Genomic DNA, 9,010 nt, shown 5'->3' with positions numbered 1-9,010 from the left:
ATGAATCAAACTACCAAGGACAGTTATTTGAATACTACAAAGACACCTCATTCAACATAGTCAAAAAGCAACTCTCAAATATTCCATCAAAAAATGTTTTCACCAGAGTTCCCTTCATGGCTCAGCAGTACCAAACCCATCTGGGATCCATAAGCATGCAAGTCTGATCCTTGCCTTTTTGCTCAGTGGTTAAAGGATCTGGTGTTGTTTCAAGCCATGGTGTAGGTCACAACATGGCTCATATCCCACGTTGCTGAGGCTGTGGCATAGGCCAGCAACTGTAGCTCTGATTCAACCCCAAGCCTGGAAACTTCCTATTTGCCTCTCTTTCCTTTATTTAAAAAAAGGGTATTTCTTTTTCCTTCACTATTCTCTATCTTTCCCTTTCTATCCTTTTCCTTATCCGTTTATTTCCATTTCATTTCTATTTCTTCCCTTCCTTTTTTATTCTTCACTCCAATCTCCTCTGCTCTTCTTCCTTCCCTTCATCTCTAGTTCCCTCTCTCTTCCCCCATCACTCTTCTTTTTTCTTTCACTCTAAATATTTAAAGCTTGGATTTGGCATAGACAAGATGTTGGATTAGGAGGATTCAATCTCTCCTCCTTTCATTACATCACCTAAATTACAAGTAATTGCTGAACAACATCAACAAAATAGACTTGAAACTACCAAAAAAGATATCCTCTACGCAAAGACAAAGAATAAGTCACACTGAGGTGGTAGAAGAGGTACTTTCATGATCTAAGGAATACTATACCTTCCAGATGGGCAACACACAGAATAGAAAATAACTATATCACAGACACTCTTCCTTAGGAGTGAGAGTTCTGAACCCCACGTCAGGTTCCCCAGCCTAAGGGTCTGGCATTGGGAGGAGTAACCCTCAGAGCATTTGGCATTGAAAGGCAGCAGGGCTTCTGTGCAGAATTTCCACAAGACTGTGGGAACAGGGTCTCTACTCCTGAAGAGTGTACACAGTGTTTCATGTTCACTGGATCACAGGGAAGAATAGGGATTCCATAAGAATCTGGGTTAGTCCTAACTGTGGGTCTTTAAGGGTCTTGAGGGAGAGCAGGAGGTAGTTGTGGCTCACTGTGGGGACAGCACACAGGAAGTTGAGGTCCTAGGCATAATTATTGTTGTGGGGTCCCCTAGAGGCTGCTCTTTTTGAAAAATCCAGCTCAATCCATTAGGGCTGAGAAGCCCCAGGCCAAATAAAAAACAGGGTGTGAACAGAGCAACACCCATCAGCAAACAGACTGCCTAAAGTGCTTCTAGGCACACAGTCACCTCTAATAACACCCAGAGACATTCCTCACCCACCAGAGGAACACAAAATTAAAAAGCAGAGAAGGAATTCCCATCATGGCAAAGCGGAAATGAGTCCAACTAAGAACCATGAGGTTGCAGGTTTGATCACTGGCTTTTCTCAGTGGGTTAAGGATCCTGGGTTTGTGGCTGTGGTATAGGTCAGTAGCTGTAGCTATGATTTGATCCTCACCTGGGAACCTGTATATACCACAGGTGTGACCCAAAAAGAAAAAAAAAGGCAGAGAAATATAGCCAGATGAAGGAACAAGGAAAAGACAGATTAAAAAAAATAAGCTAAATGAACTGTACATAAGCAAACACCATGAAAAAACTTTAGAGTACTGGCAGTAAATCTGATCCAAGATCTCAGAAAAAAATCCTGGAGTCAAAGATCAATAACTTACAAGAAAAAGGGGAACACAGAAATAGAAGATTTAATGGTTAAACAAAAAGAAATGCAAAATACCATAAGTGAAATAGAAAATTCTCTACAAGGAGCCAACAGCAGAATAGAGGAGGCCAAGGAAAAAGTAAGCAAGGTGAAAGACAGACTGGTGGAAATCACTGATGCAGAAAATTAAAAAATAAAAAATAAAAGAGTGAAAAGAAATGAGGACAGTGTAAGAGAACACTGGAACGTCTTTAAACAACAAATGGCATAGCATTAAAAGGGGTGTGAGAAGGAGAAGGGAGAGAGAAAAGGCTGAAGGAAATATTTGAAGAGATAATAGTCCCAAAATTCCCTACCAAGGAAAAAGGAACATTCACTTAAATACAGGAAGCACAATGAATATAGAATAATATGAGGAGATGTTCATTTGTGCCACAGAAAAGAAAATCATGGACTTGGAAAACAGACTTGTGGCTGCCTGATGGGAGAGGAAGGGAGTGGGAGGGATCCGGAGCTTGGGATTATCAGACACAATTTAGAATAGATTTACAAGGAGATCCTGCCGAGTAGCATTGAGAACTATGTCTAGATACTCATGTTGCAACAGAACAAAGGGTGGGGAAAAATGTAAATGTAATGTATACATGTAAGGATAATTTGATCCCCTTGCTGTACAGTGGGAAAATAAAATTAAAAAAAGAATAATATGAGAAGGAACACACTTATATGATCAAAAGTAAAGCCAAAGAGAAAATACTGAAATCAGCTAGGTAAAAGCAACATATAACATACAAGGGAATACCAATAAAGTTATCAGCTGATTTCTCATCACAAACTCTGCAGGCTAGAGGGGAATGGCATAATATACTTAAAGTGATGAAGGGAAAAAATCTTCAACCAAGAATACTCTAATCAGCAAGGCTCTCATTCATATTGGAAGGAAAATTTTCAAAGCTTTATAGACAAGCAAAAGCTGGGAGATTTCAGCATCACCAAACCAGCTTTACAACAATTCTAAGGGAATACACTAGGTTGAAAATTAATGGCCACAACCAGAAAAAAGAAAACTACTAATGAGTGTTTCACCAGTAAAGGCAAACATGGAATAAAAATCATGCACACACAAATATGATACCAAAACCAGTAGTCTTGAGCATAGGAGGGAACAAATGCAGAATACTGGAGAAGCATTTGCAATTATGAGACAACCAACCTAAATCAATTATGTGTGTGTGTGTATGTATGTGTGTGTATATATATATATATATATATATATATATATGACTCCTATATCAAAAACACACGGTAACTACAAACAACAAACTACAACAGAGACACACACAAATAAGAATAATGAATCCGAACACACCATTTAAAGATAGTCATCAAACCACAAGAGAAAAGAACAAAAGAAGAAAGAAAAATGACAAACCAAAAACAAATCCAAAACAGTAAACAAAATGGCAATAAAAACAACACATCAATAATTACCTTAAGCGGATATGGACTAAAAGACATAGAATAGCTGCATGGATGCAAAAACAAGACTCATATATATGCTGTCTATAAGACATGCACTTCAGTTCTAGGGACACATATAAACTGGAAGAAGATATTCCATGAAAACATTAATCAAAAGAAAGCATAAGTAGCAATACTCATATCAGACAATATAGACTTTAAAATAAAGATGGTGATAAGAGACAAAGGACTTCTCCTTTTTCATTTTTATTTTGTTTATTTGAGTTTTTTCTCTCCTCTTCCTGGTGCCTCTAGCCAGATGTTTGTCAATTTTGATTACCTGTTGAAAGAACCAGCTCATGGTTTTATTGATTATTTCTATTGTTTTATTAATTTTTATTTTATTGATTTCCTCTTTGATCTTTATAACTTCCTTCCTTCTGCTGACTTTAGGTTTTGTTTGTTCTTCTTTTTCTATTCATTTAGGTGTTGGGATAAGCTCTCGATTTCAGCTTTTTCTTCTACTTTGAGGAAGGTCTGTATTGTTACAAATATCCTTCTGAGACATGAAAAGGGAGAAGTCACAACGGATACACAGAAAGACAAAAAACCATGAGAGAATACTGTGCACAATTATATTGCAAGAAATTTGACAATCTAGCAGAAGTGGACAAGTTTTACAGACTTCCAGCCTGCAAAAACTGAATCAAGAAGAAATAGATCAATGGAACAGACAACAATCTTATGGTTACCAAAGGGTTATAGAGGGAATGTATAAATTAGGAGTTTAATATATATACACTACTACATAAAAAATAGATAAGTAAAAATGACCTACTGTTAGCACAGAGAATATTCAGTAAAAATCTCTACGGGAAAAGAATCTGAAAAAGAATGAATATCTGTATATGTATAACTGAATCACTTTCCTATACACTTGAAACAAATACAACACTGTAAATCAAATATACTCCAATATAAAATAAACACATTCATACATACATGCATACAAGGTACCTCATACTACAGAACCAAGAACCAATCACATTTTGAGGTCCTACCATATGTCCCACATGGGAATGTAAAGATACATGATTGTCTCTGTCTACTGGGAACTTAGAGTTTATTAAGGGAAAATTAATATATGGAAAATCATATCAGTAATCTCCCAGAACCTCCCATGGCACCACATAAAAGTCATTTCTTTGTGTTAAGAAGGGATATATGTAGAAATCCAAAGATAACATTTTTGTGTTATATCACTGCTATTGCTTATTGTACTTATAGCTTGATTTCCCCGTGCCAGTAACCAGAATGTGAGCAATGTTCAAACAGGTATTTCATTCTTTGGCACATACATATTTTTCCTTATTTGGGCTAGGTCTTGGACATGGGTTAGATACCAGATTGCAACAGGTGATGAGAAGATTAAAAATACTCAACTATATGTTAAAAAACAAACAAAAACAAATAGTAGGGCTGTTTATCCTGCAGCTTGGATGGCTGGAGAGCTCTTTCCTGTTTTGGAACCCAATCACAATTTGCATTCTTCTCCATTTGAACATATGTAGCTGTGTGTTACATCTTTTCCACTGTGTCAGACATTAGAAATATTTACAAACAAATTTAAACAAGTTCTAGAGATGCTCCAACACATCACAAAGCTAAGATCTGAATAATATTCCATATACCACCACACTTCTTCTTCTGAATACGAGGTTATTTTATTTAGTTAATAATACTGTTAGCAGGAATAACATTTTGTAGTATTAATAAATACGTTCAAAAGTTAATGCCACTTCACTACTAAGTCATTATTAATTTGTACTTTCATATTTTATAATATATATAATATTTTAGCATAGCAGTAAATTCACCTATTCATAGGTATATATATATGTTTTATATATATAAAAACATACTCCCATTGATTTTTCCATATGAATATATAACAAAAATAGTCTGGAACTCTCATTTGGTGAAGCCATCAGAAGATAGAAAGTAGCTGAAATATCTAAGTAGATAAGATAATCTGGGGGAAGCTCTAGAATGAAAGGAGAGGCTAGTCAAGCACAGAACCTAGGGGAACACAAGCATTTTAAAGGCAAAGAGAGAAACCTAACCCAGCAGAAAAATCTGAGATGGAACAGTCAGGAAGACAGAAGCAGTGACTGTTACCGCAGAACCAGAAGTGAAGACGTTTGATAGGATACAACACCACAGATTGGTGTTTTTAAGATAAGTAGATGTCCTTTGGAGTTGGCATTTAGTATTGGTTATGACCTTACTGATGGAAGGTCCAGGGAGTGGGCAGGGAAGGACCCAAATAGCACAGTTTCCAAACAGTTTTCCCAACCCCTTTATATTACCCGCAAGTTTCTCTTATATCATATGAGTAAGTAACATAATTTGCTAGCCACTTTTTAATTAGGTCTCACTATTTCAAGCCTCCAGGATTTTATCATATGCTTGCATTCTGTTGCTTCTTCTCCTCATGTGCTTTACCTATTATAATCCTCCTTATCCTGAAGGTTCATCTGAAATGATACTATCAATGAGGAAACTTTCTTTCTTCCTCCAGGTCTCTGTTCAATTCCTCTGCCATATTTTCATACAGAATATTTACAATTATTATATCATAGCCTGAACTACCTATGAGTTGGCAATACAAGTGTCTTTCACCCCATTAGATGATGAGCTTCTTGTCAAGAGCCATTTCTAAAACCTAAGCACTCCTTATCCTGTGCTTGTTCTACCCATGATCTCTCCCAACACCCCATATATTGTAAATAGTTGGTGAAGATTCAACAGAATTGAAATATTTTTAAGCAATCAAGAATTGAAATATTTTACAGCAATCAGGCTGTATTAAGAATCTAGCCCAGTTTGTTGTTAGAAGCCCAAAAGATGTATAAGGTGACTGGTGACTTAAAAATATTTAGCCAAGACTTTTACAGTCAAGATATACACAATTCACATTTGATAAAGTGGCAAATGCATTATAAAAGCAGGTAATTATCATGGAGAGCAGGAAAAGGAAAATCAATTCAACTTAAAGGACCTAGGGAAGTTCTTCAGGAGACCTCATTTGAGATCAAGGATAAACAGGATTGGGATGAAAGGGAGAAGACAGTGTTTTAGATGAAGAAACATGAGTAAATGTTGAAGCAGATGCACAAGGGAGCAGTGAAGGTATGTGCATGTCCAAGTGTCCTGAGGTGAGAGGAAGAAAGCAAGGTGAGAGGCAAGATACAGACTGCAGCATCTGAAATGAGAAAATAGGGAAAAACAACTTGTTCAAAAACTAATCAAAGGTGATTATAAATACTTGAGCAAGAGAGTATAGTCTTGTTTTCATTCATTGGACAAATACTTGTGGAGGACTACAAAGTGCTTCCTATTATTCAAGTGTTAGAAATACAGGAATGAATGTAACAGAGACATTTCTTCCCTCTTAACAAAGAGTGGACGGGGAAGGGAGTAACTGATTATAGATGTTCTGAAAATTAAAAATATGTCATATTGAAGAGTAATTACTAGAATAAAGGGAAGAATCAGCATAATAAAAACAAAGGCAGCTGGTGTGGACTTAAAATTAAGAACAATCTCAATAATTCATATGTGGGACTAAATAATAATACTAAGTTTCCAAAAAGGGTTATGTAGGACATGGAGCCAAACTGAACTCAGAGTGAAGAAGTGGTTAAAGATCCAGCATTGCCATGAGCTGTGGTGTAGGTCACAGGCGTGGATCTGGCATTGCTGTGGCTCTGGCATAGGCTGGCACTTACAGCTCTGATTAGACCCATAGCCTGGGAATCTCCATATGCCACAGGTGAGGCCCTCAAAAGACAAAGACCAATAAGAAAAAAGTTGATACCCTTACTGAATTTCTATACCTTTTAGCATCCTCTCCATATTCAAGCATCTTTCATTAAACATATTAATCTGATAAACACATTAATTCCTCCAGTAGGAGGTGATACCCACCTGATTCTTCTGCTGCTTTTACATTCTACACAAACAATGAAAAGAACTGTAAAAATGAGGTCAATTACATAAGAATCAGAAAGATGATTTTTAAGCAGATTTAGTGAATTAATGAAGGTCTTTAAATGCATTTTTTCACGTCGTCTTTTTTTTTTTTTTCTTTTTAGGGCCACACATGTGGCATATGGAAGCTGCATGGATAGGAGTCAAATCAGAGCTGCAGCTGCCAGCCCAGGTCACAGCCACAGCAACGCTGGGTATAAGCTGTGTCTGTGACCTACACTCCAGCCTGAGGCAACACCAGATCCTTAACCCGCTGAGCGAGGCCAGGGATAGAATCCACATCCTCACTATTTCCAGTTCTTAACCCCCTGAACCACAACCTGAACTCCCCACAAGTCATCATTAATTATCATCAGGCAGTGTATGTCTTAGTGACCAAATCTCCCCACGGAAACACACTGAAGTCATCATGAGGAAATCCCTTTAGCTTCTGATGGAAAATTTAAATTTGCATTGTAAGGAAAATAATTATTGTCACTGACCTATTATTAGTAGTCTCACAGATACACTCTTTTAATCCCAAATGTTTAGAGACCAAGGTTTATATTCTGAAAGTCTAACCGCTTTAACACCATAAACCAAATAAGGTGTTACAAAACACTTCTCAGTGAAATCTAAATAAGAGGAATATTCTAGTTTACTTTAACTATTAACATCAATATTTATTTTTCTGAATGATGAAGCATTTTTCTTATTGTTAGGTTTCAACTATTTAGTTACTCTTCTGGCTATCCTCAAAACCTAAGACTACGGGAAACAAAGATGAAAAACTTTAGTGCGATTCATGCTGACCTCTGCTTCAAAGGTAGAACTTCAAATTATACAGGTAAGGGCAGAACATAATGCTTCTTCTTCTTCTTTTTTTTTTTTTTTTTTTTTTGCCTTTTCTGGGGCTGTTCCTGCTGCATATGGAGGTTCCCAGGCCAGAGGTCTAATCAGAGCTGTAGCTGCCAGCCTACACCACAGCCACAGCAATGCGGGATTCCAGCCGCATCTGTGACCTACACCACAGCTCACAGCAACGCTGGGTCCTTAACCCACTGATCAAGGCCAGGGGTCAAACCTGCAACCTCATGGTTCCTAGTTGGATTTGTCAACCACTGCAACGCAACGGGAACTCCAGAACATAATTCTCTTACATAATTTAGGCATGCACATCAAAAGATATTTGAATAATAAAATGTCAATATTTAATGTTTTAAAACAAAAAATAAGTCTTTGCTTATATTTTGAAATAGATATAAACCAGTTTGACCATAAAATTCATGTTCTTAGACACTCAATATATTTTGTAGATAAGTAACTTGTAGTAAGAAGATACACTTTGAAAAGAAAACAAAAATTATTCTCACAAATCATATTAAGGTTTAAGGGGATTCTCTATTTCAAAGTGATAGAAAACAAAGTATAATGGCATGACTTTTATTTATTAGCTTTTATTGTACTGTGACATCAGAAAATCTAACATAATATTTTTAGGAAATGGAAAATATTAGGTACGTTAATTCAGGTAAAAGAAAGATATACAGATTTTTTTAATAATGAATTTTGAATAATTTCCTTAGTAAACTGTTCTTCAAAATTGTCTCAATTTACATATAGCAAATAGTTCATGATGGATCATTGGTGGCATACTGAAAACAAATTCACTCATCCCAGGTCACTGGACTAGAGGTATGATTGGCATCAATCATTCTTTTTTCCCTCTCTAGCATTGTACACCTGTTATAAGAAGTAGAGTTCACAGAAAACCTCATTATACCAATACTATAAAAAGGAAATTGTGCATGCAT

The sequence above is a fragment of the Sus scrofa genome, chromosome 13 (assembly GCF_054392235.1).
Source record: "Sus scrofa isolate SSC_HxYL_T2T_F1_AM1 chromosome 13, Sscrofa_HxYL_maternal_Yorkshire_Landrace_v2.0, whole genome shotgun sequence".
Taxonomy (NCBI): Eukaryota; Metazoa; Chordata; class Mammalia; order Artiodactyla; family Suidae; genus Sus; species Sus scrofa.
The sequence above is the reverse complement of the archived record's forward strand: the minus strand, read 5'-3'. Positions refer to the sequence as shown.